Source organism: Nicotiana sylvestris, chromosome 10, assembly GCF_000393655.2.
Source record: "Nicotiana sylvestris chromosome 10, ASM39365v2, whole genome shotgun sequence".
In the NCBI taxonomy this organism is placed as follows: domain Eukaryota; kingdom Viridiplantae; phylum Streptophyta; class Magnoliopsida; order Solanales; family Solanaceae; genus Nicotiana; species Nicotiana sylvestris.
Genome location: NC_091066.1, coordinates 146648420 through 146661676, shown reverse-complemented (window position 1 = coordinate 146661676; position 13257 = coordinate 146648420). Strand labels below are relative to the sequence as shown.

Sequence of the window (13257 nt, the reverse complement as noted above, 5' to 3'; positions counted from 1 at the left end):
CCAAACCGCAGAAGCGGCTCTCGAACCGCAGAAGCGGCCTCAAGACCGCAGAAGCGGTCCCAGCCCTTTTAGCCCATTTCGCAAATGCGGTCCTTTCTCGCAGATGCGGGACCGCAAATGCGGTACCCTGACCGCGGAAGCAGTGAGCTTCATTTAATACGGGTTGTAAGTCATTTTTTGACACTTTTCACTCCTCCATTGGCGATTTTAGGAGCTTTTGAGAGCGGGCTTCTACTTGGAATCTTGAGGTAAGCTTATCCCACCTATTCTTAGTTTAACACTTGTGTTTTAGGTAGATTAAACACTAGGATTAAGGTAAAATCATGGGGTTAGAGCTAGACCTAGGGTTTTAATAAAACTTAGATTTTACCACGAAATTGGTTATGAAATAAATTAGAAATCATATATTATTGATCCTTAGGTTATAGAGAACAACTTCCTTCGAAAAATTTCGGAATCCGGGCATGTGGGCCCGGGGTCGGATTTTAGGAAACTCGTGTTAAGGGTTGAGAAATTGCTTAATTAGCTAGAATACGATCTTGTGAGCTTATATTGATTAGTTCCTACCTCATTTAACTAGTTTTGGATCGTTCGGCTCCAAATTGAGGGTTTTGGCTCGTTCTTGGCATTGGATGTATACTTTGGAGCGAGGTGAGTCTCCTTTCTAATCTTGTAAGATGGAATTGTCCCCATAGGTATAATAATTGAGTAATTTGCTATTAAATGCGGGGGCTACGTACGCACTAGGTGACGAGAGCCCGTGCGTAGCTACTATTATGTTAATTGTCCTGGTAATCTAGGACTCGTATCATGCTATATTTGTGAATGTCTCTATACTTTCTTGCTAATGTGATCACTTAGGATATGCTAGAGACTTGGAAAGGAACATAAGCGAATGTATACACTTGTTGGGCACTTGTATGACTTTACTTGGAAATAAATGCGCATTCATGTGTTTTCTTGATATAAATTGATATTTGTGGATCGGGTCGATCACCTCGGTAGAAATAGATGCATCTATGGTTCGCACCATTCGACCCTCTGGTAGTGCACAGTTTATTTTCTATTGGATCGGGCCGTCGACCTCGGCATAATGTGCGCATGTTTTATATATATCTGTGAAATCTTATCCATGACTTGTTCTGCTGAATACTTGAAATGTATACGGTTAATTATAAAATTGTTAAGAACATGACTTACTACCTCTTGCTACAAACTGTTGATTATTTGTGGCTGCCATGCCTAGCAGAATACTTTATTATATTATTTGACCCTAGTAATTGTCACGTCGACCTCTCGTCTCTACTTCTTCGGGATTAGACGGGATACTTATTGGGTACATATTGTTTATGTACTCATACTACGCTTCTGTACTTAATTGTACAGGATCTGAGACAGGTACATCTGGCTATCAGTCTGGTGCGTGCCCCTGATTCATAAACCGAGACTTCCACGGTGAGCTGCTCCCTTCATGTGCCGTTCAGCAGCTTGATGGGGTATTCCTTTACTTTTGTTGTCTATTCTATCCCGGACAGTAGGATAGTTTTATTCTTTTGTACATTCTACTAGTTGCCCACTACTTGTGACACCAGGTCTTGACACACACATTAATAGACAGTTTTTTTTGGGTTGTATAATTACTATTAAGTATTGCTTATTATCACCTGTTTTAATTGTTAATTAATAAAAGTTATAATTGTTATAACCCTTTTTGGTAAGTAAAATAAGAATACACCAATATTTTCGCATTGGCTGGCCTGACGACAGTGTTGGGCGCCATCACAATCTATTCTGGAAATGGGTCGTGACAACAAGGATTGATAAGTGATAAGGGACCAGGTGGACATAGTCCAATGTCAAGTTTTTTAGATTTGGTGCGGAGATGCAAAAAGGGATGATTTTGATGGAATGTCCGACCAAATGGATCTTTAGCTTTTCAAGCCGTAGTAGAAAATTCAATACACGGTGTTGAAGGTTGTGAACACCCCTGACTTCGCATCTTAGCTTCCGAAGATTAGGCATTTTTCTCAAAATTGATTCCCCATCCTCCACCCAAAGAAAATATGCAGTGGAAAGGGTTTCCAGATTGTAAAGTGTTGTGGAGTTCTCAGGTAATTTTTCTATAGTAAAGATGCCGCGGAAGTATACAAATGTCTCAATTTAACCATCTTCCAAAGTGTGATGGGTAGTGACCTAAGTTGTTCGAATTTGGGTGCGAGTATCCAATATGGGGACAGATCCGACTATTGGATTCAGCAAAATCTAAATTTTAAGATTCGGGGGTGCGGATCCGGATATGGATACGGGGTGCGGGGATCCGGCTAATAAAAAATAGAGCTATAAAAATATTATAATTTTTGAGAGATATTCTGCGAAAAACTTACATGAATATTGTAGAATCCAATATTTCATTCTCCAAGATGGACATTATTCTTTTATTCTCCAAAATCTCTTTTATTTTTGATTTTGAGAAATCAAAATCTCAACTTTTTCTCTCAAATTTATCGATAGACTCCTGTCAAAGTGTCCGAAGTCAGTTGACCGTATCCGGGACGTATCCCGCAACCGTCCCGATCTCGTATTGGGACGGGGACGACATCAAAATCGAAGAGTCCGCGCAACTTAGGTAGTGACACATATTTTGGCCCATTGTTTGATATCAAAGTTTCAAGGTTAGAAAGATAGATTATGGATGATGGAATTGATCTCTGCATAGTTGCCGCAGGAAAGTACCTCAAGTAAACTAGATCAGTGGGGAAAGAATCAATACGAGTGAACTCCAAATCTAGCACTTTCAGAAACTTGAAGCTGTGAAAAATGTGGGAGGCCTGGGCAATTGCAATGCAATTAGCATGCAAAATTATAGAGCCAACAAGTGACCAAGACGAGCTCCACTCACTAATACGATACTTGTAGAGATTTAGGAAAATTTCCTTTTTTTTATTATTCCACATATACCGTACAGAATGCAAATTTATACACCTAAAAAATAGGAATGATGACTATGGACAATTACAACTATACTAAGTACAAGTGTGCCATTTTTTAATATGTTATCCTATTCATTGTTTCCACTATGACATGTGCATCTATAATTGCATTTGGATATTGATGTTCCGGAAGGAACAAGTGCCTTACAGCTGTATCCACTATGCTATAAAAATGGACTGGATGTGTTAATAAATTGGGCCAGACCTTATGACATATTTGGGCTTCTAGTATTTTGTTTATTTGGACCAATATGTAATATTGGCCCAGTTTCTTGTTTGAGCCCGATAGCCCCTGAATCATATGTGCCGGTCTTCCATTCTCTAGGTCATTTGAGACACTTCTGCTTTCATCTCTTCTTCATCTTCTTCTTCGATTGCAGCTGCTCTATGTCGACCAGCTCCTGATTTAGGGGCCAGGTTGTTGATTTCCAGTCCAACACTCTTCACTATAAATGGACATGCGATGAGCAAGTTTCTTTTAAGAGTAAACGTGTGAAGAAAGATTGTCATATGGATCCCTGTGAATGTAGAAAGTAATTAGTAAAATTATAAGATTGAGTGACAAACATAACTTTAATAAAGAATGAAATGAGTATGACTAACTAATTGCTGTATTACCATTTTATCCACTGCACAAGATTCTCTTCTTTTGCTCTTTCCTTGCAAAAATCATGCAACAGGTCGTGAATGCGACATTCTTTGATCTTACCTCCAGAACTTCTCTTAGTCCCCATCACTAGATTTCTTCCAATAAGATTCTCCAAATCATTTTCTGCTATATCCTCCAAACTCTTGCCTTTACAACTCTTTACAAATCCTTCGGAGATCCAAAACCATGTTAACTTTGAAACATTAATCACACTATTATTTAGAAATACTCCAAAGTAAAGTAAGCAAGACCTCAAATGATAGGGTAAACTCTGATAACTATGTCCTATAATGGCCCTTGAGTCATTGTGAATATGGGGACCCAAATTTTTGGCCACTCGTTCCCAACAATCTTCTTTCTTCTCCATCTTTGCCAGAATACCGGCCACCAAAACAACTGAAGAGGCAGTTGACCACACATTTTTGCTATTTGTTGCCCATTATTCATTAGAGGTAGGGAGCATCTTTCTTCCTCACACTTTTTTTCTGAGTAATTCCCAACTTTCATCATCTTTAAACATTCGGAAGGAGAATGGGATCACCTTCAAATCTAACGTAACTGGCAACACCACGATTTCTTGTAGTTATAATGATTCTACTTCCATTATTGGCATATTGAAAACAACTTATTAGATCATCCCACACACTAGCTTCCCACACGTCATCAACAAGGATAAGATATCTTTTGTAAAATAAAGCTTTGCGAAGCTCATCAGCTAATTCATAAGCGTGTTTTTCTCTACTGTTAGAGTCCTCACCAATAGCATCACTTAGTATCACCAGTAACAAGTCCTTGCGTGAATATACTTGAGAGACACAACATTGTGCGCGAATGTCAAAATGGGAAACAACTAACCTATCAGAGTAGATTCTGTAGGCCAATGTTGTCTTGCCTAGGCGCGGCATGCCAACAATTGAGATAACATCTCGCCCTTTGGTTCCTTGTATTAGTTGGTCTCTTAACTTTTCTATGACATCCTCGAATCCCGCAACTTCTTTATTCATCCTTGGAGTCCTTGCCAAATTTGATGACATATGAGTTGTGCCTACATTCATAGCATCCTCTACTATTTTCTTTTCCTGAGTCTTTGCTACCTCTCCTCTAATAACAGTAATATCCTCCATTATATCCAATAGCCAACGCTCGAGGCACCAGACGGGAACTTCTTTGCTTATAACAGCATCAACTATGTATTCTATCTCATATGCTTTACCAATCAATAGTGTAGGACAAGATTGAAGTTTGTCGTCCTTTTAGTGGATCTCTTCTACAAGATCGATCTTCGAGAAAAGGTTGCAAGATTTCGAGTTCCATCTGAATATTTTGAAGTTGTTTCCCGACAAAAGCGAGTGAATCTGAAAAGAGGCCTTGGAACTCCTTCAGGTTGTTTAAAAGGAAATCAACATAGCCCAGTCCATGAATCTTGGGCAGGTTAGACTGAAACACTTTCCCACTGATGAGGTAGATCGCTGTGTTTATACACTCAATGTTGTTCAACAAATCAGGACATACTGCAGGGTTCACTTCTTCCAAGGCCTTGTCTTCCTTCTCCTCCTCGCCTTCATATAACGAGTAAACTAGAAGTCCGACATCAATAATCACGGTGTCAATATCAAGAAGAAGAAATTCAAGATCTTGTATTGACAAATGGATGATATTGGCTCTCAAGAAGTTGAGCATCTTCAGAAGCATTGGCAAATGATCCTTCCAAGCAACTCTCTGGCTAGAGTTACTATTGTTTAACCAAAAATCTGAGTCTTTCGTCAAAGCTAGAAATAAAGAGAAATTCGGGTTACTGATAATCTGGAGACGAAAATAATAGAAGATTTCTGAGAATAAGTAGTTTTGTATTTCAGTGTAATCTCGATAATATTTCGTGTCAACAGATGTTGAGTCCTTCTCCTTTTATAGTTGATTCTAGGAGAAGATGTAATGCCTTTGTCTTAATGAGGCAATTATGAGCAATAAATGACATTAAAAGAAACGTTACACAGTCATTTCTATTTAATTCAAATATTCTAACGTATTTGATATTTAATGCTGTATCTAGACTCTTTTACGTCATCAGATTCGTATCTTCAACTTCTTTCGATCTTCGGTCTTTAAATGACTCGAATAGGTACGAGACGCGTACCTATTTGAGTAACAGTTCACACCTATATTGTTTTCTTCCCCCTATCTGTTGTCTCCCGTGCCTCTTGGCTATTTATTGCGTTTTGACCTTTTGACCAGTCCATGTGTCATGACACGTCATCTTCAATATTCAGACTCAGTTTTTTCCCAATACAGATAGTCCCCCCACTTTTCCTTTATTTATCAATTAAATATTTGGAAAGTGGATCTTCACGAAAAAAGAATTTTCGCCGTAATCAATACTATGTCAGTACTGACGCTTCAGTTGTCTTTTCTATTTAATGCTTTGCACACGTGTCACCTTCTGATTGGCTTTGTAATTCTACAGCCTTTTTTTCAAGGCTTCTTCATCCCCTCTATTCACGAAGTGATAGTTGCTTTTATTATAGGATTTCCATCATTACACTTCTTTGTTTGACGATTGCTATTATTTACCTATTTAACCCTCTTTTCCTTTAGTTCATCCTTTCTCTGTAATGGCGTCTCCGAATCCTAACCCTAAGAGAATCCCAATTCTTGATAACTTCCCCAACGCCCCTGTAAGACATAGAAGGGGTAGAGGTGGCAGGCTTCGTAGCCTAGGATCCGTTTGTGGTGGTTCCTCTGGTTCCATCACTCCTTCTTCTAGTTTTGAGCACTATTTCTAGAGGTTCTATCACTAAGAAATCCTCTTCTAAAGGTAAAGAACTTTCTGAGCCTCTTCAAGAGCCTTTAGTTGAGGAAATAGTACCCAATGACTTATCCTTTGAGAATGATAGAAAATCTCTTCGTGAACAAGTTGTTAATTTAGAGAAAGCTGATACTTTTCCTTCTCTAATCACTGAACCTTTGATTTCTATTGTTCGAAAAGATTGCAACTGAAGAAGTGATCTTCATATAGTGATCCCTAATCCAAACCAAAGAATATCTTCTTTTAGGATTGGATTTTCTTTTGTTTATACTTACCCCTTTTCTTTGGGATTTATTCCTGCTATTGACCCAGTTATACTTGATTTCTGTCACTTTTTTAAAATTTGTTTAGGACAAATTGGCCCCCTTGTATGGAGAGCAGTGGATTGTTTGAGGTACTTGTCTGTAAAAGCCAATGTTAGCTTTACCTTCCCCTACCTTATTCATCTTTACCACCCCAAATTATTCCTCCATGGGGTTTTTACTTTAACTGCAAGAAGTAAAAGGGTCTTGGTAAGCCCTGAAGATGACAAGGATCGTGGGTGGTACACTCGTTATGTTGCTGTACGCATAGTTGATTTGGTGGGTGAAACAAATATCCCCTTCCCTGAGAAGTGGAACTTTGCACGTAAGTGTTTTTTTACTTACCGTACCTATCTTTAAGAATTTTAATTTCTTTTATAATTTCGTCTCTTTTTGCTTTTCTGTAGCAACTATGGGAGATGTGGAACCCGTTCCTAATTTCCGTGGTTGGGTAGATTTAATCTTGAAAGCCGTGCCTATGGAGGCAAGAACTTGGAAATCCATTTCCAATTTACATGGTTGGAAAGTGAAAACTCACGGTATGCATCTCTTTATGCTTTTTCGTATGTTAAGTCCTTTCTTGTTTCTAACTTTTTTCATCCTTCTTTTTGTCAGGATTTGCTATTCGAGGAATGACAGCTGAAGTAGCTATTGCCCTTCGAGCCTCTTCTGGTACTTCACTCTCTTTGGAGAGAACTCAAGCTACGCTATCAAAGAGGAAAGTTGTAGAAGAGGATTCTGAGAATGATGAAGATGAAGACACCTCTTTAATAGCTAGACTAAGAGATGTAGTTACCCCTGTTCGTGCCTATTTTACCGAACCTGTTCACATTCCTTCTGATGATGAAACCACTCTGAGGGACACCAATGAGTCTATTCAACGTCTCTTTGTTGGTGGTTTTGAAAGTGGAGAACTAGGTCTAGTTTTAGATGAAGTTCCTTTTTCTTCCTCTGTTCCCATTCCTTCTATTCCTCCGCTGGTTTCAAGTGCTTCCTCGTCCGTTCTATCTGTTCCTGCTCCCTTATCTATTTCTGCTCCCTTGCCTGTCTCTGCTCCCTTACCTGTTTCGAGTCCTTTGACTCCTGTTATTTTCACTTCTTCTACCGCTCCTCCTTCTATAGCTACCCTCCCTCTGTTCAACATGCAGAGGAGGGTTCCAGTAGCAGAAGCTTGGCTATGAGGAGCGTTACACTTGAAGTTCCTGCTAATAACAGTCTTTTAAGGAAGTCTGGTGGAGCAGATGCCTGACTTAGGCCTTTGATTGGAGATATTGAGAAGAAGAAGATGAGCAGTCACAGTTGCTTAACTCCGGTGAATGACATAGTTCATTCTACTTTGAAGGTATTTTCTTTCTACTTACTAACAAGTTTTTTTTATTTCTAAATTCTTACTTCTATGAGTTGTCTCTGTAGGCTAACCTCATTGGTACAGAATTGATGGGAAGAATTTCCCTTCTGGAAAAGAAAACTCGTGAGTCTGAAAAGTTTATCCACGAGGCTGAGGAAATAGCCAAGGGAGCCCAGCTAGAACCAGATAATTGGAAAGAGCAGTTTGAGAATACTCAGGGAACTATAGAAGAATTGCAAGAAAGTAGAAATCACCTGGAGCAGCAAAAATGAAGTCTGACTTCTGAGGTAGCAGTTGCCAAAGCTTCTTCAAGTCAATTTGAAAAAGACAAAGAGCGCCTTGAATGTTGCTTTTTAGATCAGTTATCAAAGTTAAGTGAAGAAATCAGAGAACTCAAGGCACTCTTGAACAAGAAAGAAGAATATGCAGGAGAATTAGTGCAGAACTTGACTCAAGTTCAAGCTGATTTAAAGATCTCCTCTGACAAAGTACATGCCTTAGAAAGTTCCCATGCCTCCCTTGAAGCTTCCCATGATTCTCATTTAGCTGAACATCAAGTGTTAAAGAATGATTTTGCTATGTGGGAAAGGGAGTATGGACTTCTTGAGGAGAAGTTTGATTTAGAGGTGAGTTGGGCTTTCTTAAACTCTCGTGGTGATGCTTTAATGGAGGCCAGACAAGAAAACTTTGACTTAGACTCAGAGTTGGCCAAAGTTTTAGAAACCATTGAAAGAACCCAACAATCATTTGACTTTCCTTCTCCGGCAATTGAAGTTCCCGTGGCTAAGGAACCTGTAAATGACGAAGTCGTTGGTGTGGCAGTTGAAGTTGAAGATGTTGCAATTTCAGCTCCCGAGGGTGAAATTTCTACGACTCAGTCTATGGAAGCTGAAACTTCCGTGACTCTTGCTCCCCTCGTTGAACCTAACACTTCAAGCCCAGCTGAAACCGCTCATGTTGCTGCTTCTTCAGAAATTGTCACCGTGCCTGTGACTGTTTCTGAAAGTGAAATTAATATTGCAACTTCTGATGTGCCAACCCTTTTAGTGACCAGTTAAATTTCCAGTTTTTACTTTCTTTGTTGGATGATGGTTTTATCTCTTAGTTATTTTTTTAAGGGATTTTTTGGTGAAAGTCCCCAGTTATCATAATGGGGCACTTGTATAAACTTTTTGTTGACTAAGTTTCTACTTAGTCTTTTTAATTATATCAAGAAGTTTGTTAGTACTTCAATGTGCTTTATTCTTGCCTTTTCCTTATCTACTTAGGACTTATAGAATAGTTTAGCATTTTTATCCTTTGAAAATGCTTTATGATTCTTCTCATGACTTATTAACATGAGGTTTATAAAAGTGGTCCCTTTTATGTATCGACACTTAATGAAGAAGACGTCTCAACTTCATAATGGTGTTATAATATGATGAAAGAAATAGGAACACACATGTTTTGTTTGAAACAACTTTGACAAGTTTTTATTCATGAACTTGGACAAGCTTTTGAATATTACATGTATTGAGATACATCTATAACTTTCTCATAACTATTTTCTTGTAACAGATTTTTATAAAGTAAATACTATTCAACAAGGTTTTTCCTTATAAACTGTTTCAATACATAATCATGACCCTATCTTAATGTATTAGGAAGAGTTTCAGAGGTGATTCCGTTATTCTCATGGGAAAGAACACTATGATGAATGTTTTGCATCTTCCTTTATTTTGATAGGAAAGAACACAATGATGAATGCTGAGGTTCTGTAACTTCTGCTCGACACTTGTTTCGATTTACGTCTCCGTCTTACCGCACGTATTTGTGTACAATATGCAGTCCCCCAAGTGTTTGAGCGCTGAAGTATGAAGCCTCGAGCACTTGTTTGTTTCTCACAATTTGGTCCTTTTTCCTGAAAACAGAAAAACATACGGGACTCGGAGGTGCGATTAAAGATGAAGACTGCCTAACCCGTGTGTATTTCCATCTGATTAATTTGTAACCCTGGGCTGTGAATTTTAGAATATTCCATTTTGCCGTGCAGGTCGTGACTCATCATTTGGCACGAGTTAGGGTTTTTGCCTAGCATCTAAAATCGTTAGTAAAATTTTAACAATTCAAAGAAATATTCTAATATAGCGATACCTGATCGTAGGTGCTTTCTCAGAAATAATATCTCTTTAGGTGGACAACATTCCAATGCGAGGGTAGAACCTTGCCATCCATTGTCTCCAACTCGTATGCTCCTTTTCCCGCAATGTCACGAACTCTGTAGGGTCCTTCCCATGTTGGACTTAGTTTTCCTGAATTAGCAGCTTTTGTTGATTGGAACACCTTTTTAAGCACGAAGTCCCCAATTTTAAAGAATCTAAGGCGTGCTTTCCTGTTATAATACCGTTCAATTACTTACTTTTGTGCTGCCATCCTTATTAATGCAGCTTCTCTTCTTCCTTCGAGCAAGTCAAGGTTCACCCGCATATCTTCATCATTTGATTCCTCTGTTGCTTGAACGTACCGTGTGCTCGGTTCTCCTATTTCAACTGGAATTAAGGCCTCCGCACCATAAACCATTGAAAATGGTGTTTCTCCCGTGCTTGTTTTTGTCGTTGTACGATAAGCCCATAATACTCCAGGTAATACCTCAGGCCAATTACCTTTTGAATCCTGTAACATTTTCTTCAAGTTGTTGATAATGACCTTGTTTGTGGATTCCGCTTGTCCATTACCCACTGGATAGTATGGTGTAGATGTTATCCTTTTAATTTGCCAACTTTGAAAAAATTCAGTGATTTGAGCTCCTATGAATTGCGGACCGTTGTCACACATGATTTCCTTTGGTGCTCCAAAACGGCATATTATATTTCTCCAAATGAAGTCTTTAACTTCCTTCTCTCGTACCTGTTTAAATGCTCCTGCTTCTACCCATTTAGTGAAATAATCTGTAAGTACAAGTAGAAATTTCACCTGACCTTTTGCTTGTGGCAATGGACCTACGATATCCATTCTCCATTTCATAAAGGGCCACGGGGCTATAACAGGGTGCAATAACTCAGCTGGTCTATGCATATTATTGCCGTATCTTTGACATTTATCACACTTGTACACGAAACTGTTTGCTTCTTCTCCATTTTAGGCCAATAATACCCTGCCCGAATCAGTGTTTTTACCAGCGACCTTCCTCCTGCGTGATTTCCACAATGTCCTTCGTGTACTTCCCTCATCACATATTCGGTTAGGGAAGGTCCGAGACACCTTGCTAATGGCCCACTGAACATCTTTCGATAAAGATTTCCTTGATGTAAACAGTAACGAGCAGCGTTTTTGCGAAGTACATAAGCTTTTCTTTTGTCAGCAGGCACGGTTTCGCACTGTAAAAAAACAATAATTTCGTTTCTCCAATCCCATGTTAAATGATTAAAATTTACCTCGTTCTTATCAGGTTCGAGAACGAAATGAAATAAATGCACGACTGAAGCATTTGCGTCGTTTGCTATGTCTGCTGCAGATGCGAGATTAGCTAAAGCATCTGCCTCCATATTCTCATCTCTTGGGATCTGCATTACCTTCCAAGTTTGGAATTGCTTTATTAGTTCCCGTACCTTTTCGAGATATTCTTGCATTCGTGTCTCCCTGGCTGTATAAGTCCCCAGCATTTGATTGACCACGAGTTGAGAATCACTCTTGATTATAATCTGTGTTATACCGAGTTCTCGTGCCAATTCTAGACCTGCAATTACAGCCTCATACTCTGCTTCATTGTTAGTTATAGAATGACATTTTATAGCCTGTCTAATAGTCTCACCTGTAGGTGGTACGAGAACTATCCCTAGGCCTGCTCCTTTTACATTGGACGAACCATCAGTGAATAAAATCCAAGTCCCCGGGTTTGCATCATTAAAAAATTGTAATTCTTTTTCTGCTTCTAAATGCATCCCCTAACTAAAATCAGCTACAAAATTGGCTAATAATTGAGATTTTATAGCAGTCCTAGGTTGATAAATGATTTCGTATTCACTTAATTCTATAGCCCATTTTGCTAGCCTCCTTGACAATTCATGTTTATGCAAAATATTTCGTAATGGAAAAGCAGTAACTACAACAATGGGATGACATTGAAAATAAGGTCTTAATTTTCTAGATGCCATGATCAAAGCTAATGCTAATTTTTCTAGTTGTGGGTATCGTGTTTCAGCATCTAATAAAGACTTGCTTACATAATAGATAGGAGATTGTTTACCTTGGTCCTCACACACTTACCGCAACTTCTGACACAGCCAAATAGATGATTAGCTTTTCTCCTTCTTTTGGTTTTGCCAATAGTGGTGGATTTGACAGGTAAACTTTTAAATTTCTAAGGGCTTTTTGGCAATCTTAGTTCCATTCAAAATGATCTTGTTTTTTGAGTGCGGAGAAAAATTTAAAACATTTTTCTGAAGATTTGGGAATAAATCTCCCCAAAGCTGCAATTCTTTCCGTTAGCGTTTGGACTTCTTTTTTACTCGTAAGGATATCAGGGATCTCCTCTATTGCTTTGATCTGAGAAGGATTTACCTCAATACCACGGTTAGAAACGAGAAAACCCAAAAATTTGCTTGAGGCAACCCTAAATGCACATTTTTCTGGATTGAGTTTCATATTAAATTTTTGTAAAATTTCAAATGTAACAGATAAATGAGAAATATGATCATGAGAATGCTTGGTTTTGACGAGCATATCGTCTATATATACCTCCATGGTTTTTCCTAAATGTTCTTGGAACATTTTGGTGACCAACCTTTGATAGGTTGCTCCAACATTTTTGAGACCAAAGGGCATTACTTTATAACAGTAAGTCCCCGTGTCTGTGATGAAAGAAGTTTTTTCTTCATCACTGGGGTCCATTTTAATTTGGTTGTACCCTGAATATGCATCTAAAAAACTCAAAAGTTCATGACCTGCAGTTGCATCAATTAACTGATCTATATGCGGTAAAGGGAAAGAATCTTTTGGGCAGGCTTTGTTAAGATCTGTATAATCCACGCAAACCTGCCACTTACCGTTTTTCTTAGGTACAACAACTGTATTTGCTAATCAATTAGGATACTTTACCTCGCGGATTGACCCAATTTTCAATAGCTTTTGGACCTCATCTTGAATCACCTGATTTTTGAAGGTACCTTGCTTTCTTTTCTTTTGCT

The 13257-nt window shown here is 38.6% G+C and overlaps 1 pseudogene; it reads right to left on the bottom strand.

Annotated features, from left to right (window-relative positions):
* Window positions 1–3311: 3311 nt before the first annotated feature.
* LOC104223680 (putative late blight resistance protein homolog R1C-3) lies at window positions 3312–5893 on the bottom strand (annotated as a pseudogene).
* Window positions 5894–13257: the final 7364 nt, after the last annotated feature.